We start from the raw sequence: 17,557 nt of genomic DNA on the forward strand, positions 1-17,557 counted from the left end.
GATCTTTAAGTAGACAAGTCAAAATTTCAAACCACCTCTTATGGTGTAGGGTACCTGGCCTTCTCTGATGCAATCAGAGTCAGATTTGATTAAGTCATTTTATAAAAAACAGGAAGCACAATTTAGCATGGGGTTGCAGAGAAAAAAAATTATGCAGGCAGAGAAATCCAATTGAGTGATTAATCAGCTCTCCATTTTATGGCTTTATTTTTATGCTAACACATTTGCTCTCTGAAAAGTGTCCACAAAGCCAAGTCTCTGATTAACACCTTTGTAGGAATGGTTTTTCACCTATTACTGATTAAAACTTGCTTCATTGGAAAGGCAGCAAGATGCATCCTCATTACAATGTCCACTGAAATAATACAGGTTGACACCAGGAAACATAAACCTCACTGCATCCTTGCTGCTTTCTCAAGTGGGAATCTGTTTAATGTGAAAACCAGGTGATATCTAATCAGCACACAGGTAAGAAGTTAAGAAAATCTTTCTTTAAGGGTGAAGATGTTTCTCACAAAATCGTTGCCCCAATGCATCATTGAAATTCAAGATGGAAAGATGATTTTGAAATATCAATTGTACATTTTGCATTGCTCTTCTGGTGACAATGTAGCTTGTTTTTGTCAATTACCATTTCAGTAATAGGGTAAAGAAAATTAAGTGGATTTCTGAAAGAAAACAATGCTGTCAATATACTATTAAAACAAATTAAAATGTTAAAAGTTATTGTACTTTAAGTAAAAATAAAAGAGTCAAAATATCAATTCCAGTTTTGGAAGAATTTAATTAACAAAAAAATAAGTGCACATAGCAGAGGATGGTTTCGATCCACCGACCTCTGGGTTATGGGCCCAGCACGCTTCCGCTGCGCCACTCTGCTGCTCATGTAAGTGTCAGAGATCCTGAAGTACTCACTCATCATGTGAAAGTACCAATGTGTTTCTTCGTTGGTCAATGGAAGAAAAATCTTGCAAAACTCTCCAGATTATTGCCTTTTTAACCTTTTTCTAGGAAACTTTCTAGATGAATGCTTTTTAGCCTTTGTCAGTACATGCTTTTGCAAGCTGTCTCTGTGGCGCAATCAGTTAGCGCATTCGGCTGTTAACCGAAAGGTCTGGTGGTTCAATCCCACCCAGGGACGTAATTGACCTTGTGATCAAATTTTGGTGATCTTTAAGTAGACAAGTCAAAATTTCAAACCACCTCTTATAGTGTAGGGTACCTGGCCTTCTCTGATGCAATCAGATTTGATTAAGTCATTTTATAAAAAACAGGAAGCACAATTTAGCATGGGGTTGCAGAGAAAAAAAATTATGCAGGCAGAGAAATCCAATTGAGTGATTAATCAGCTCTCCATACTATGGCTTTATTTTTATGCTAACACATTTGCTCTCTGAAAAGTATCCACAAAGCCAAGTCTCTGATTAACACCTTTGTAGGAATGGTTTTTCACCTATTACTGATTAAAACTTGCTTCATTGGAAAGGCAGCAAGATGCATCCTCATTACAATGTCCACTGAAATAATACAGGTTGACACCAGGAAACATAAACCTCACTGCATCCTTGCTGCTTTCTCAAGTGGGAATCTGTTTAATGTGAAAACCAGGTGATATCTAATCAGCACACAGGTAAGAAGTTAAGAAAATCTTTCTTTAAGGGTGAAGATGTTTCTCACAAAATCGTTGCCCCAATGCATCATTGAAATTCAAGATGGAAAGATGATTTTGAAATATCAATTGTACATTTTGCATTGCTCTTCTGGTGACAATGTAGCTTGTTTTTGTCAATTACCATTTCAGTAATAGGGTAAAGAAAATTAAGTGGATTTCTGAAAGAAAACAATGCTGTCAATATACTATTAAAACAAATTAAAATGTTAAAAGTTATTGTACTTGAAGTAAAAATAAAAGAGTCAAAATATCAATTCCAGTTTTGGAAGAATTTAATTAACAAAAAAATAAGTGCACATAGCAGAGGATGGTTTCAATCCACCGACCTCTGGGTTATGGGCCCAGCACGCTTCTGCTGCCCCACTCTGCTGCTCATGTAAGTGTCAGAGATCCTGAAGTACTCACTCATTATGTGAAAGTACCAATGTGTTTCTTCGTTGGTCAATGGAAGAAAAATCTTGCAAAACTCTCCAGATTATTGCCTTTTTAACCTTTTTCTAGGAAACTTTCTAGATGAATGCTTTTTAGCCTTTGTCAGTACATGCTTTTGCAAGCTGTCTCTGTGGCGCAATCGGTTAGTGCATTCGGCTGTTAACCGAAAGGTTGGTGGTTCAATCGCACCCAGGGATGTAATTGACCTTGTGATCAAATTTTGGTGATCTTTAAGTAGACAAGTCAAAATTTCAAACCACCTCTTATAGTGTAGGGTACCTGGCCTTCTCTGATGCAGTCATATTTGATTAAGTCATTTTATAAAAAACAGGAAGCACAATTTAGCATGGGGTTGCAGAGAAAAAAAATTATGCAGGCAGAGAAATCCAATTGAGTGATTAATCAGCTCTCCATTTTATGGCTTTATTTTTATGCTAACACATTTGCTCTCTGAAAAGTGTCCACAAAGCCAAGACTCTGATTAACACCTTTGTAGGAATGGTTTTTCACCTATTACTGATTAAAACTTGCTTCATTGGAAAGGCAGCAAGATGCATCCTCATTACAATGTCCACTGAAATAATACAGGTTGACACCAGGAAACATAAACCTCACTGCATCCTTGCTGCTTTCTCAAGTGGGAATCTGTTTAATGTGAAAACCAGGTGATATCTAATCAGCACACAGGTAAGAAGTTAAGAAAATCTTTCTTTAAGGGTGAAGATGTTTCTCACAAAATCGTTGCCCCAATGCATCATTGAAATTCAAGATGGAAAGATGATTTTGAAATATCAATTGTACATTTTGCATTGCTCTTCTGGTGACAATGTAGCTTGTTTTTGTCAATTACCATTTCAGTAATAGGGTAAAGAAAATTAAGTGGATTTCTGAAAGAAAACAATGCTGTCAATATACTATTAAAACAAATTAAAATGTTAAAAGTTATTGTACTTTAAGTAAAAATAAAAGAGTCAAAATATCAATTCCAGTTTTGGAAGAATTTAATTAACAAAAAAATAAGTGCACATAGCAGAGGATGGTTTCGATCCACCGACCTCTGGGTTATGGGCCCAGCACGCTTCCGCTGCGCCACTCTGCTGCTCATGTAAGTGTCAGAGATCCTGAAGTACTCACTCATCATGTGAAAGTACCAATGTGTTTCTTCGTTGGTCAATGGAAGAAAAATCTTGCAAAACTCTCCAGATTATTGCCTTTTTAACTTTTTTCTAGGAAACTATCTAGATGAATGCTTTTTAGCCTTTGTCAGTACATGCTTTTGCAAGCTGTCTCTGTGGCGCAATCGGTTAGCGCATTCGGCTGTTAACCGAAAGGTTGGTGGTTCAATCCCACCCAGGGACGTAATTGACCTTGTGATCAAATTTTGCTGATCTTTAAGTAGACAAGTCAAAATTTCAAACCACCTCTTATGGTGTAGGGTACCTGGCCTTCTCTGATGCAATCAGAGTCAGATTTGATTAAGTCATTTTATAAAAAACAGGAAGCACAATTTAGCATGGGGTTGCAGAGAAAAAAAATTATGCAGGCAGAGAAATCCAATTGAGTGATTAATCAGCTCTCCATTTTATGGCTTTATTTTTATGCTAACACATTTGCTCTCTGAAAAGTGTCCACAAAGCCAAGTCTCTGATTAACACCTTTGTAGGAATGGTTTTTCACCTATTACTGATTAAAACTTGCTTCATTGGAAAGGCAGCAAGATGCATCCTCATTACAATGTCCACTGAAATAATACAGGTTGACACCAGGAAACATAAACCTCACTGCATCCTTGCTGCTTTCTCAAGTGGGAATCTGTTTAATGTGAAAACCAGGTGATATCTAATCAGCACACAGGTAAGAAGTTAAGAAAATCTTTCTTTAAGGGTGAAGATGTTTCTCACAAAATCGTTGCCCCAATGCATCATTGAAATTCAAGATGGAAAGATGATTTTGAAATATCAATTGTACATTTTGCATTGCTCTTCTGGTGACAATGTAGCTTGTTTTTGTCAATTACCATTTCAGTAATAGGGTAAAGAAAATTAAGTGGATTTCTGAAAGAAAACAATGCTGTCAATATACTATTAAAACAAATTAAAATGTTAAAAGTTATTGTACTTTAAGTAAAAATAAAAGAGTCAAAATATCAATTCCAGTTTTGGAAGAATTTAATTAACAAAAAAATAAGTGCACATAGCAGAGGATGGTTTCGATCCACCGACCTCTGGGTTATGGGCCCAGCACGCTTCCGCTGCGCCACTCTGCTGCTCATGTAAGTGTCAGAGATCCTGAAGTACTCACTCATCATGTGAAAGTACCAATGTGTTTCTTCGTTGGTCAATGGAAGAAAAATCTTGCAAAACTCTCCAGATTATTGCCTTTTTAACCTTTTTCTAGGAAACTTTCTAGATGAATGCTTTTTAGCCTTTGTCAGTACATGCTTTTGCAAGCTGTCTCTGTGGCGCAATCGGTTAGCGCATTCGGCTGTTAACCGAAAGGTCTGGTGGTTCAATCTTACCCAGGGACGTAATTGACCTTGTGATCAAATTTTGGTGATCTTTAAGTAGACAAGTCAAAATTTCAAACCACCTCTTATAGTGTAGGGTACCTGGCCTTCTCTGATGCAATCAGATTTGATTAAGTCATTTTATAAAAAACAGGAAGCACAATTTAGCATGGGGTTGCAGAGAAAAAAAATTATGCAGGCAGAGAAATCCAATTGAGTGATTAATCAGCTCTCCATACTATGGCTTTATTTTTATGCTAACACATTTGCTCTCTGAAAAGTATCCACAAAGCCAAGTCTCTGATTAACACCTTTGTAGGAATGGTTTTTCACCTATTACTGATTAAAACTTGCTTCATTGGAAAGGCAGCAAGATGCATCCTCATTACAATGTCCACTGAAATAATACAGGTTGACACCAGGAAACATAAACCTCACTGCATCCTTGCTGCTTTCTCAAGTGGGAATCTGTTTAATGTGAAAACCAGGTGATATCTAATCAGCACACAGGTAAGAAGTTAAGAAAATCTTTCTTTAAGGGTGAAGATGTTTCTCACAAAATCGTTGCCCCAATGCATCATTGAAATTCAAGATGGAAAGATGATTTTGAAATATCAATTGTACATTTTGCATTGCTCTTCTGGTGACAATGTAGCTTGTTTTTGTCAATTACCATTTCAGTAATAGGGTAAAGAAAATTAAGTGGATTTCTGAAAGAAAACAATGCTGTCAATATACTATTAAAACAAATTAAAATGTTAAAAGTTATTGTACTTTAAGTAAAAATAAAAGAGTCAAAATATCAATTCCAGTTTTGGAAGAATTTAATTAACAAAAAAATAAGTGCACATAGCAGAGGATGGTTTCAATCCACCGACCTCTGGGTTATGGGCCCAGCACGCTTCTGCTGCCCCACTCTGCTGCTCATGTAAGTGTCAGAGATCCTGAAGTACTCACTCATTATGTGAAAGTACCAATATGTTTCTTCGTTGGTCAATGGAAGAAAAATCTTGCAAAACTCTCCAGATTATTGCCTTTTTAACCTTTTTCTAGGAAACTTTCTAGATGAATGCTTTTTAGCCTTTGTCAGTACATGCTTTTGCAAGCTGTCTCTGTGGCGCAATCGGTTAGTGCATTCGGCTGTTAACCGAAAGGTTGGTGGTTCAATCGCACCCAGGGATGTAATTGACCTTGTGATCAAATTTTGGTGATCTTTAAGTAGACAAGTCAAAATTTCAAACCACCTCTTATAGTGTAGGGTACCTGGCCTTCTCTGATGCAGTCATATTTGATTAAGTCATTTTATAAAAAACAGGAAGCACAATTTAGCATGGGGTTGCAGAGAAAAAAAATTATGCAGGCAGAGAAATCCAATTGAGTGATTAATCAGCTCTCCATTTTATGGCTTTATTTTTATGCTAACACATTTGCTCTCTGAAAAGTGTCCACAAAGCCAAGACTCTGATTAACACCTTTGTAGGAATGGTTTTTCACCTATTACTGATTAAAACTTGCTTCATTGGAAAGGCAGCAAGATGCATCCTCATTACAATGTCCACTGAAATAATACAGGTTGACACCAGGAAACATAAACCTCACTGCATCCTTGCTGCTTTCTCAAGTGGGAATCTGTTTAATGTGAAAACCAGGTGATATCTAATCAGCACACAGGTAAGAAGTTAAGAAAATCTTTCTTTAAGGGTGAAGATGTTTCTCACAAAATCGTTGCCCCAATGCATCATTGAAATTCAAGATGGAAAGATGATTTTGAAATATCAATTGTACATTTTGCATTGCTCTTCTGGTGACAATGTAGCTTGTTTTTGTCAATTACCATTTCAGTAATAGGGTAAAGAAAATTAAGTGGATTTCTGAAAGAAAACAATGCTGTCAATATACTATTAAAACAAATTAAAATGTTAAAAGTTATTGTACTTTAAGTAAAAATAAAAGAGTCAAAATATCAATTCCAGTTTTGGAAGAATTTAATTAACAAAAAAATAAGTGCACATAGCAGAGGATGGTTTCGATCCACCGACCTCTGGGTTATGGGCCCAGCACGCTTCCGCTGCGCCACTCTGCTGCTCATGTAAGTGTCAGAGATCCTGAAGTACTCACTCATCATGTGAAAGTACCAATGTGTTTCTTCGTTGGTCAATGGAAGAAAAATCTTGCAAAACTCTCCAGATTATTGCCTTTTTAACTTTTTTCTAGGAAACTATCTAGATGAATGCTTTTTAGCCTTTGTCAGTACATGCTTTTGCAAGCTGTCTCTGTGGCGCAATCGGTTAGCGCATTCGGCTGTTAACCGAAAGGTTGGTGGTTCAATCCCACCCAGGGACGTAATTGACCTTGTGATCAAATTTTGCTGATCTTTAAGTAGACAAGTCAAAATTTCAAACCACCTCTTATGGTGTAGGGTACCTGGCCTTCTCTGATGCAATCAGAGTCAGATTTGATTAAGTCATTTTATAAAAAACAGGAAGCACAATTTAGCATGGGGTTGCAGAGAAAAAAAATTATGCAGGCAGAGAAATCCAATTGAGTGATTAATCAGCTCTCCATTTTATGGCTTTATTTTTATGCTAACACATTTGCTCTCTGAAAAGTGTCCACAAAGCCAAGTCTCTGATTAACACCTTTGTAGGAATGGTTTTTCACCTATTACTGATTAAAACTTGCTTCATTGGAAAGGCAGCAAGATGCATCCTCATTACAATGTCCACTGAAATAATACAGGTTGACACCAGGAAACATAAACCTCACTGCATCCTTGCTGCTTTCTCAAGTGGGAATCTGTTTAATGTGAAAACCAGGTGATATCTAATCAGCACACAGGTAAGAAGTTAAGAAAATCTTTCTTTAAGGGTGAAGATGTTTCTCACAAAATCGTTGCCCCAATGCATCATTGAAATTCAAGATGGAAAGATGATTTTGAAATATCAATTGTACATTTTGCATTGCTCTTCTGGTGACAATGTAGCTTGTTTTTGTCAATTACCATTTCAGTAATAGGGTAAAGAAAATTAAGTGGATTTCTGAAAGAAAACAATGCTGTCAATATACTATTAAAACAAATTAAAATGTTAAAAGTTATTGTACTTTAAGTAAAAATAAAAGAGTCAAAATATCAATTCCAGTTTTGGAAGAATTTAATTAACAAAAAAATAAGTGCACATAGCAGAGGATGGTTTCGATCCACCGACCTCTGGGTTATGGGCCCAGCACGCTTCCGCTGCGCCACTCTGCTGCTCATGTAAGTGTCAGAGATCCTGAAGTACTCACTCATCATGTGAAAGTACCAATGTGTTTCTTCGTTGGTCAATGGAAGAAAAATCTTGCAAAACTCTCCAGATTATTGCCTTTTTAACCTTTTTCTAGGAAACTTTCTAGATGAATGCTTTTTAGCCTTTGTCAGTACATGCTTTTGCAAGCTGTCTCTGTGGCGCAATCAGTTAGCGCATTCGGCTGTTAACCGAAAGGTCTGGTGGTTCAATCCCACCCAGGGACGTAATTGACCTTGTGATCAAATTTTGGTGATCTTTAAGTAGACAAGTCAAAATTTCAAACCACCTCTTATAGTGTAGGGTACCTGGCCTTCTCTGATGCAATCAGATTTGATTAAGTCATTTTATAAAAAACAGGAAGCACAATTTAGCATGGGGTTGCAGAGAAAAAAAATTATGCAGGCAGAGAAATCCAATTGAGTGATTAATCAGCTCTCCATACTATGGCTTTATTTTTATGCTAACACATTTGCTCTCTGAAAAGTATCCACAAAGCCAAGTCTCTGATTAACACCTTTGTAGGAATGGTTTTTCACCTATTACTGATTAAAACTTGCTTCATTGGAAAGGCAGCAAGATGCATCCTCATTACAATGTCCACTGAAATAATACAGGTTGACACCAGGAAACATAAACCTCACTGCATCCTTGCTGCTTTCTCAAGTGGGAATCTGTTTAATGTGAAAACCAGGTGATATCTAATCAGCACACAGGTAAGAAGTTAAGAAAATCTTTCTTTAAGGGTGAAGATGTTTCTCACAAAATCGTTGCCCCAATGCATCATTGAAATTCAAGATGGAAAGATGATTTTGAAATATCAATTGTACATTTTGCATTGCTCTTCTGGTGACAATGTAGCTTGTTTTTGTCAATTACCATTTCAGTAATAGGGTAAAGAAAATTAAGTGGATTTCTGAAAGAAAACAATGCTGTCAATATACTATTAAAACAAATTAAAATGTTAAAAGTTATTGTACTTGAAGTAAAAATAAAAGAGTCAAAATATCAATTCCAGTTTTGGAAGAATTTAATTAACAAAAAAATAAGTGCACATAGCAGAGGATGGTTTCAATCCACCGACCTCTGGGTTATGGGCCCAGCACGCTTCTGCTGCCCCACTCTGCTGCTCATGTAAGTGTCAGAGATCCTGAAGTACTCACTCATTATGTGAAAGTACCAATGTGTTTCTTCGTTGGTCAATGGAAGAAAAATCTTGCAAAACTCTCCAGATTATTGCCTTTTTAACCTTTTTCTAGGAAACTTTCTAGATGAATGCTTTTTAGCCTTTGTCAGTACATGCTTTTGCAAGCTGTCTCTGTGGCGCAATCGGTTAGTGCATTCGGCTGTTAACCGAAAGGTTGGTGGTTCAATCGCACCCAGGGATGTAATTGACCTTGTGATCAAATTTTGGTGATCTTTAAGTAGACAAGTCAAAATTTCAAACCACCTCTTATAGTGTAGGGTACCTGGCCTTCTCTGATGCAGTCATATTTGATTAAGTCATTTTATAAAAAACAGGAAGCACAATTTAGCATGGGGTTGCAGAGAAAAAAAATTATGCAGGCAGAGAAATCCAATTGAGTGATTAATCAGCTCTCCATTTTATGGCTTTATTTTTATGCTAACACATTTGCTCTCTGAAAAGTGTCCACAAAGCCAAGACTCTGATTAACACCTTTGTAGGAATGGTTTTTCACCTATTACTGATTAAAACTTGCTTCATTGGAAAGGCAGCAAGATGCATCCTCATTACAATGTCCACTGAAATAATACAGGTTGACACCAGGAAACATAAACCTCACTGCATCCTTGCTGCTTTCTCAAGTGGGAATCTGTTTAATGTGAAAACCAGGTGATATCTAATCAGCACACAGGTAAGAAGTTAAGAAAATCTTTCTTTAAGGGTGAAGATGTTTCTCACAAAATCGTTGCCCCAATGCATCATTGAAATTCAAGATGGAAAGATGATTTTGAAATATCAATTGTACATTTTGCATTGCTCTTCTGGTGACAATGTAGCTTGTTTTTGTCAATTACCATTTCAGTAATAGGGTAAAGAAAATTAAGTGGATTTCTGAAAGAAAACAATGCTGTCAATATACTATTAAAACAAATTAAAATGTTAAAAGTTATTGTACTTTAAGTAAAAATAAAAGAGTCAAAATATCAATTCCAGTTTTGGAAGAATTTAATTAACAAAAAAATAAGTGCACATAGCAGAGGATGGTTTCGATCCACCGACCTCTGGGTTATGGGCCCAGCACGCTTCCGCTGCGCCACTCTGCTGCTCATGTAAGTGTCAGAGATCCTGAAGTACTCACTCATCATGTGAAAGTACCAATGTGTTTCTTCGTTGGTCAATGGAAGAAAAATCTTGCAAAACTCTCCAGATTATTGCCTTTTTAACTTTTTTCTAGGAAACTATCTAGATGAATGCTTTTTAGCCTTTGTCAGTACATGCTTTTGCAAGCTGTCTCTGTGGCGCAATCGGTTAGCGCATTCGGCTGTTAACCGAAAGGTTGGTGGTTCAATCCCACCCAGGGACGTAATTGACCTTGTGATCAAATTTTGCTGATCTTTAAGTAGACAAGTCAAAATTTCAAACCACCTCTTATGGTGTAGGGTACCTGGCCTTCTCTGATGCAATCAGAGTCAGATTTGATTAAGTCATTTTATAAAAAACAGGAAGCACAATTTAGCATGGGGTTGCAGAGAAAAAAAATTATGCAGGCAGAGAAATCCAATTGAGTGATTAATCAGCTCTCCATTTTATGGCTTTATTTTTATGCTAACACATTTGCTCTCTGAAAAGTGTCCACAAAGCCAAGTCTCTGATTAACACCTTTGTAGGAATGGTTTTTCACCTATTACTGATTAAAACTTGCTTCATTGGAAAGGCAGCAAGATGCATCCTCATTACAATGTCCACTGAAATAATACAGGTTGACACCAGGAAACATAAACCTCACTGCATCCTTGCTGCTTTCTCAAGTGGGAATCTGTTTAATGTGAAAACCAGGTGATATCTAATCAGCACACAGGTAAGAAGTTAAGAAAATCTTTCTTTAAGGGTGAAGATGTTTCTCACAAAATCGTTGCCCCAATGCATCATTGAAATTCAAGATGGAAAGATGATTTTGAAATATCAATTGTACATTTTGCATTGCTCTTCTGGTGACAATGTAGCTTGTTTTTGTCAATTACCATTTCAGTAATAGGGTAAAGAAAATTAAGTGGATTTCTGAAAGAAAACAATGCTGTCAATATACTATTAAAACAAATTAAAATGTTAAAAGTTATTGTACTTTAAGTAAAAATAAAAGAGTCAAAATATCAATTCCAGTTTTGGAAGAATTTAATTAACAAAAAAATAAGTGCACATAGCAGAGGATGGTTTCGATCCACCGACCTCTGGGTTATGGGCCCAGCACGCTTCCGCTGCGCCACTCTGCTGCTCATGTAAGTGTCAGAGATCCTGAAGTACTCACTCATCATGTGAAAGTACCAATGTGTTTCTTCGTTGGTCAATGGAAGAAAAATCTTGCAAAACTCTCCAGATTATTGCCTTTTTAACCTTTTTCTAGGAAACTTTCTAGATGAATGCTTTTTAGCCTTTGTCAGTACATGCTTTTGCAAGCTGTCTCTGTGGCGCAATCGGTTAGCGCATTCGGCTGTTAACCGAAAGGTCTGGTGGTTCAATCTTACCCAGGGACGTAATTGACCTTGTGATCAAATTTTGGTGATCTTTAAGTAGACAAGTCAAAATTTCAAACCACCTCTTATAGTGTAGGGTACCTGGCCTTCTCTGATGCAATCAGATTTGATTAAGTCATTTTATAAAAAACAGGAAGCACAATTTAGCATGGGGTTGCAGAGAAAAAAAATTATGCAGGCAGAGAAATCCAATTGAGTGATTAATCAGCTCTCCATACTATGGCTTTATTTTTATGCTAACACATTTGCTCTCTGAAAAGTATCCACAAAGCCAAGTCTCTGATTAACACCTTTGTAGGAATGGTTTTTCACCTATTACTGATTAAAACTTGCTTCATTGGAAAGGCAGCAAGATGCATCCTCATTACAATGTCCACTGAAATAATACAGGTTGACACCAGGAAACATAAACCTCACTGCATCCTTGCTGCTTTCTCAAGTGGGAATCTGTTTAATGTGAAAACCAGGTGATATCTAATCAGCACACAGGTAAGAAGTTAAGAAAATCTTTCTTTAAGGGTGAAGATGTTTCTCACAAAATCGTTGCCCCAATGCATCATTGAAATTCAAGATGGAAAGATGATTTTGAAATATCAATTGTACATTTTGCATTGCTCTTCTGGTGACAATGTAGCTTGTTTTTGTCAATTACCATTTCAGTAATAGGGTAAAGAAAATTAAGTGGATTTCTGAAAGAAAACAATGCTGTCAATATACTATTAAAACAAATTAAAATGTTAAAAGTTATTGTACTTTAAGTAAAAATAAAAGAGTCAAAATATCAATTCCAGTTTTGGAAGAATTTAATTAACAAAAAAATAAGTGCACATAGCAGAGGATGGTTTCAATCCACCGACCTCTGGGTTATGGGCCCAGCACGCTTCTGCTGCCCCACTCTGCTGCTCATGTAAGTGTCAGAGATCCTGAAGTACTCACTCATTATGTGAAAGTACCAATATGTTTCTTCGTTGGTCAATGGAAGAAAAATCTTGCAAAACTCTCCAGATTATTGCCTTTTTAACCTTTTTCTAGGAAACTTTCTAGATGAATGCTTTTTAGCCTTTGTCAGTACATGCTTTTGCAAGCTGTCTCTGTGGCGCAATCGGTTAGTGCATTCGGCTGTTAACCGAAAGGTTGGTGGTTCAATCGCACCCAGGGATGTAATTGACCTTGTGATCAAATTTTGGTGATCTTTAAGTAGACAAGTCAAAATTTCAAACCACCTCTTATAGTGTAGGGTACCTGGCCTTCTCTGATGCAGTCATATTTGATTAAGTCATTTTATAAAAAACAGGAAGCACAATTTAGCATGGGGTTGCAGAGAAAAAAAATTATGCAGGCAGAGAAATCCAATTGAGTGATTAATCAGCTCTCCATTTTATGGCTTTATTTTTATGCTAACACATTTGCTCTCTGAAAAGTGTCCACAAAGCCAAGACTCTGATTAACACCTTTGTAGGAATGGTTTTTCACCTATTACTGATTAAAACTTGCTTCATTGGAAAGGCAGCAAGATGCATCCTCATTACAATGTCCACTGAAATAATACAGGTTGACACCAGGAAACATAAACCTCACTGCATCCTTGCTGCTTTCTCAAGTGGGAATCTGTTTAATGTGAAAACCAGGTGATATCTAATCAGCACACAGGTAAGAAGTTAAGAAAATCTTTCTTTAAGGGTGAAGATGTTTCTCACAAAATCGTTGCCCCAATGCATCATTGAAATTCAAGATGGAAAGATGATTTTGAAATATCAATTGTACATTTTGCATTGCTCTTCTGGTGACAATGTAGCTTGTTTTTGTCAATTACCATTTCAGTAATAGGGTAAAGAAAATTAAGTGGATTTCTGAAAGAAAACAATGCTGTCAATATACTATTAAAACAAATTAAAATGTTAAAAGTTATTGTACTTTAAGTAAAAATAAAAGAGTCAAAATATCAATTCCAGTTTTGGAAGAATTTAATTAACAAAAAAATAAGTGCACATAGCAGAGGATGGTTTCGATCCACCGACCTCTGGGTTATGGGCCCAGCACGCTTCCGCTGCGCCACTCTGCTGCTCATGTAAGTGTCAGAGATCCTGAAGTACTCACTCATCATGTGAAAGTACCAATGTGTTTCTTCGTTGGTCAATGGAAGAAAAATCTTGCAAAACTCTCCAGATTATTGCCTTTTTAACTTTTTTCTAGGAAACTATCTAGATGAATGCTTTTTAGCCTTTGTCAGTACATGCTTTTGCAAGCTGTCTCTGTGGCGCAATCGGTTAGCGCATTCGGCTGTTAACCGAAAGGTTGGTGGTTCAATCCCACCCAGGGACGTAATTGACCTTGTGATCAAATTTTGCTGATCTTTAAGTAGACAAGTCAAAATTTCAAACCACCTCTTATGGTGTAGGGTACCTGGCCTTCTCTGATGCAATCAGAGTCAGATTTGATTAAGTCATTTTATAAAAAACAGGAAGCACAATTTAGCATGGGGTTGCAGAGAAAAAAAATTATGCAGGCAGAGAAATCCAATTGAGTGATTAATCAGCTCTCCATTTTATGGCTTTATTTTTATGCTAACACATTTGCTCTCTGAAAAGTGTCCACAAAGCCAAGTCTCTGATTAACACCTTTGTAGGAATGGTTTTTCACCTATTACTGATTAAAACTTGCTTCATTGGAAAGGCAGCAAGATGCATCCTCATTACAATGTCCACTGAAATAATACAGGTTGACACCAGGAAACATAAACCTCACTGCATCCTTGCTGCTTTCTCAAGTGGGAATCTGTTTAATGTGAAAACCAGGTGATATCTAATCAGCACACAGGTAAGAAGTTAAGAAAATCTTTCTTTAAGGGTGAAGATGTTTCTCACAAAATCGTTGCCCCAATGCATCATTGAAATTCAAGATGGAAAGATGATTTTGAAATATCAATTGTACATTTTGCATTGCTCTTCTGGTGACAATGTAGCTTGTTTTTGTCAATTACCATTTCAGTAATAGGGTAAAGAAAATTAAGTGGATTTCTGAAAGAAAACAATGCTGTCAATATACTATTAAAACAAATTAAAATGTTAAAAGTTATTGTACTTTAAGTAAAAATAAAAGAGTCAAAATATCAATTCCAGTTTTGGAAGAATTTAATTAACAAAAAAATAAGTGCACATAGCAGAGGATGGTTTCGATCCACCGACCTCTGGGTTATGGGCCCAGCACGCTTCCGCTGCGCCACTCTGCTGCTCATGTAAGTGTCAGAGATCCTGAAGTACTCACTCATCATGTGAAAGTACCAATGTGTTTCTTCGTTGGTCAATGGAAGAAAAATCTTGCAAAACTCTCCAGATTATTGCCTTTTTAACTTTTTTCTAGGAAACTATCTAGATGAATGCTTTTTAGCCTTTGTCAGTACATGCTTTTGCAAGCTGTCTCTGTGGCGCAATCGGTTAGCGCATTCGGCTGTTAACCGAAAGGTTGGTGGTTCAATCCCACCCAGGGACGTAATTGACCTTGTGATCAAATTTTGCTGATCTTTAAGTAGACAAGTCAAAATTTCAAACCACCTCTTATGGTGTAGGGTACCTGGCCTTCTCTGATGCAATCAGAGTCAGATTTGATTAAGTCATTTTATAAAAAACAGGAAGCACAATTTAGCATGGGGTTGCAGAGAAAAAAAATTATGCAGGCAGAGAAATCCAATTGAGTGATTAATCAGCTCTCCATTTTATGGCTTTATTTTTATGCTAACACATTTGCTCTCTGAAAAGTGTCCACAAAGCCAAGTCTCTGATTAACACCTTTGTAGGAATGGTTTTTCACCTATTACTGATTAAAACTTGCTTCATTGGAAAGGCAGCAAGATGCATCCTCATTACAATGTCCACTGAAATAATACAGGTTGACACCAGGAAACATAAACCTCACTGCATCCTTGCTGCTTTCTCAAGTGGGAATCTGTTTAATGTGAAAACCAGGTGATATCTAATCAGCACACAGGTAAGAAGTTAAGAAAATCTTTCTTTAAGGGTGAAGATGTTTCTCACAAAATCGTTGCCCCAATGCATCATTGAAATTCAAGATGGAAAGATGATTTTGAAATATCAATTGTACATTTTGCATTGCTCTTCTGGTGACAATGTAGCTTGTTTTTGTCAATTACCATTTCAGTAATAGGGTAAAGAAAATTAAGTGGATTTCTGAAAGAAAACAATGCTGTCAATATACTATTAAAACAAATTAAAATGTTAAAAGTTATTGTACTTTAAGTAAAAATAAAAGAGTCAAAATATCAATTCCAGTTTTGGAAGAATTTAATTAACAAAAAAATAAGTGCACATAGCAGAGGATGGTTTCGATCCACCGACCTCTGGGTTATGGGCCCAGCACGCTTCCGCTGCGCCACTCTGCTGCTCATGTAAGTGTCAGAGATCCTGAAGTACTCACTCATCATGTGAAAGTACCAATGTGTTTCTTCGTTGGTCAATGGAAGAAAAATCTTGCAAAACTCTCCAGATTATTGCCTTTTTAACCTTTTTCTAGGAAACTTTCTAGATGAATGCTTTTTAGCCTTTGTCAGTACATGCTTTTGCAAGCTGTCTCTGTGGCGCAATCAGTTAGCGCATTCGGCTGTTAACCGAAAGGTCTGGTGGTTCAATCCCACCCAGGGACGTAATTGACCTTGTGATCAAATTTTGGTGATCTTTAAGTAGACAAGTCAAAATTTCAAACCACCTCTTATAGTGTAGGGTACCTGGCCTTCTCTGATGCAATCAGATTTGATTAAGTCATTTTATAAAAAACAGGAAGCACAATTTAGCATGGGGTTGCAGAGAAAAAAAATTATGCAGGCAGAGAAATCCAATTGAGTGATTAATCAGCTCTCCATACTATGGCTTTATTTTTATGCTAACACATTTGCTCTCTGAAAAGTATCCACAAAGCCAAGTCTCTGATTAACACCTTTGTAGGAATGGTTTTTCACCTATTACTGATTAAAACTTGCTTCATTGGAAAGGCAGCAAGATGCATCCTCATTACAATGTCCACTGAAATAATACAGGTTGACACCAGGAAACATAAACCTCACTGCATCCTTGCTGCTTTCTCAAGTGGGAATCTGTTTAATGTGAAAACCAGGTGATATCTAATCAGCACACAGGTAAGAAGTTAAGAAAATCTTTCTTTAAGGGTGAAGATGTTTCTCACAAAATCGTTGCCCCAATGCATCATTGAAATTCAAGATGGAAAGATGATTTTGAAATATCAATTGTACATTTTGCATTGCTCTTCTGGTGACAATGTAGCTTGTTTTTGTCAATTACCATTTCAGTAATAGGGTAAAGAAAATTAAGTGGATTTCTGAAAGAAAACAATGCTGTCAATATACTATTAAAACAAATTAAAATGTTAAAAGTTATTGTACTTGAAGTAAAAATAAAAGAGTCAAAATATCAATTCCAGTTTTGGAAGAATTTAATTAACAAAAAAATAAGTGCACATAGCAGAGGATGGTTTCAATCCACCGACCTCTGGGTTATGGGCCCAGCACGCTTCTGCTGCCCCACTCTGCTGCTCATGTAAGTGTCAGAGATCCTGAAGTACTCACTCATTATGTGAAAGTACCAATGTGTTTCTTCGTTGGTCAATGGAAGAAAAATCTTGCAAAACTCTCCAGATTATTGCCTTTTTAACCTTTTTCTAGGAAACTTTCTAGATGAATGCTTTTTAGCCTTTGTCAGTACATGCTTTTGCAAGCTGTCTCTGTGGCGCAATCGGTTAGTGCATTCGGCTGTTAACCGAAAGGTTGGTGGTTCAATCGCACCCAGGGATGTAATTGACCTTGTGATCAAATTTTGGTGATCTTTAAGTAGACAAGTCAAAATTTCAAACCACCTCTTATAGTGTAGGGTACCTGGCCTTCTCTGATGCAGTCATATTTGATTAAGTCATTTTATAAAA

General features: G+C 36.7%; 15 non-coding genes across 15 annotated transcripts; 5 read left to right on the forward strand and 10 right to left on the reverse strand.

The window, feature by feature from the left end:
• Positions 1-808: 808 nt before the first annotated feature.
• TRNAM-CAU (transfer RNA methionine (anticodon CAU)) lies at positions 809-880 on the reverse strand. Its single transcript has one exon. It is a non-coding gene; the product is annotated as a tRNA-Met (tRNA).
• Positions 881-3,131: 2,251 nt separating this feature from the next.
• Positions 3,132-3,203, reverse strand: TRNAM-CAU (transfer RNA methionine (anticodon CAU)). The gene has a single exon. It is a non-coding gene; the product is annotated as a tRNA-Met (tRNA).
• Positions 3,204-3,389: 186 nt separating this feature from the next.
• TRNAN-GUU (transfer RNA asparagine (anticodon GUU)) lies at positions 3,390-3,463 on the forward strand. Its single transcript has one exon. It is a non-coding gene; the product is annotated as a tRNA-Asn (tRNA).
• An 835-nt stretch (positions 3,464-4,298) lies between these two features.
• Positions 4,299-4,370, reverse strand: TRNAM-CAU (transfer RNA methionine (anticodon CAU)). Its single transcript has one exon. It is a non-coding gene; the product is annotated as a tRNA-Met (tRNA).
• A 2,251-nt stretch (positions 4,371-6,621) lies between these two features.
• Positions 6,622-6,693, reverse strand: TRNAM-CAU (transfer RNA methionine (anticodon CAU)). The gene has a single exon. It is a non-coding gene; the product is annotated as a tRNA-Met (tRNA).
• Positions 6,694-6,879: 186 nt separating this feature from the next.
• TRNAN-GUU (transfer RNA asparagine (anticodon GUU)) lies at positions 6,880-6,953 on the forward strand. Its single transcript has one exon. It is a non-coding gene; the product is annotated as a tRNA-Asn (tRNA).
• Positions 6,954-7,788: 835 nt separating this feature from the next.
• Positions 7,789-7,860, reverse strand: TRNAM-CAU (transfer RNA methionine (anticodon CAU)). The gene has a single exon. It is a non-coding gene; the product is annotated as a tRNA-Met (tRNA).
• A 2,251-nt stretch (positions 7,861-10,111) lies between these two features.
• TRNAM-CAU (transfer RNA methionine (anticodon CAU)) lies at positions 10,112-10,183 on the reverse strand. The gene has a single exon. It is a non-coding gene; the product is annotated as a tRNA-Met (tRNA).
• A 186-nt stretch (positions 10,184-10,369) lies between these two features.
• Positions 10,370-10,443, forward strand: TRNAN-GUU (transfer RNA asparagine (anticodon GUU)). Its single transcript has one exon. It is a non-coding gene; the product is annotated as a tRNA-Asn (tRNA).
• An 835-nt stretch (positions 10,444-11,278) lies between these two features.
• Positions 11,279-11,350, reverse strand: TRNAM-CAU (transfer RNA methionine (anticodon CAU)). Its single transcript has one exon. It is a non-coding gene; the product is annotated as a tRNA-Met (tRNA).
• A 2,251-nt stretch (positions 11,351-13,601) lies between these two features.
• On the reverse strand, positions 13,602-13,673 carry TRNAM-CAU (transfer RNA methionine (anticodon CAU)). Its single transcript has one exon. It is a non-coding gene; the product is annotated as a tRNA-Met (tRNA).
• Positions 13,674-13,859: 186 nt separating this feature from the next.
• TRNAN-GUU (transfer RNA asparagine (anticodon GUU)) lies at positions 13,860-13,933 on the forward strand. Its single transcript has one exon. It is a non-coding gene; the product is annotated as a tRNA-Asn (tRNA).
• An 835-nt stretch (positions 13,934-14,768) lies between these two features.
• On the reverse strand, positions 14,769-14,840 carry TRNAM-CAU (transfer RNA methionine (anticodon CAU)). Its single transcript has one exon. It is a non-coding gene; the product is annotated as a tRNA-Met (tRNA).
• A 186-nt stretch (positions 14,841-15,026) lies between these two features.
• Positions 15,027-15,100, forward strand: TRNAN-GUU (transfer RNA asparagine (anticodon GUU)). Its single transcript has one exon. It is a non-coding gene; the product is annotated as a tRNA-Asn (tRNA).
• Positions 15,101-15,935: 835 nt separating this feature from the next.
• On the reverse strand, positions 15,936-16,007 carry TRNAM-CAU (transfer RNA methionine (anticodon CAU)). Its single transcript has one exon. It is a non-coding gene; the product is annotated as a tRNA-Met (tRNA).
• Positions 16,008-17,557: the final 1,550 nt, after the last annotated feature.

This window comes from Pseudophryne corroboree, chromosome 4 (genome assembly GCF_028390025.1).
Source record: "Pseudophryne corroboree isolate aPseCor3 chromosome 4, aPseCor3.hap2, whole genome shotgun sequence".
NCBI lineage: Eukaryota > Metazoa > Chordata > Amphibia > Anura > Myobatrachidae > Pseudophryne > Pseudophryne corroboree.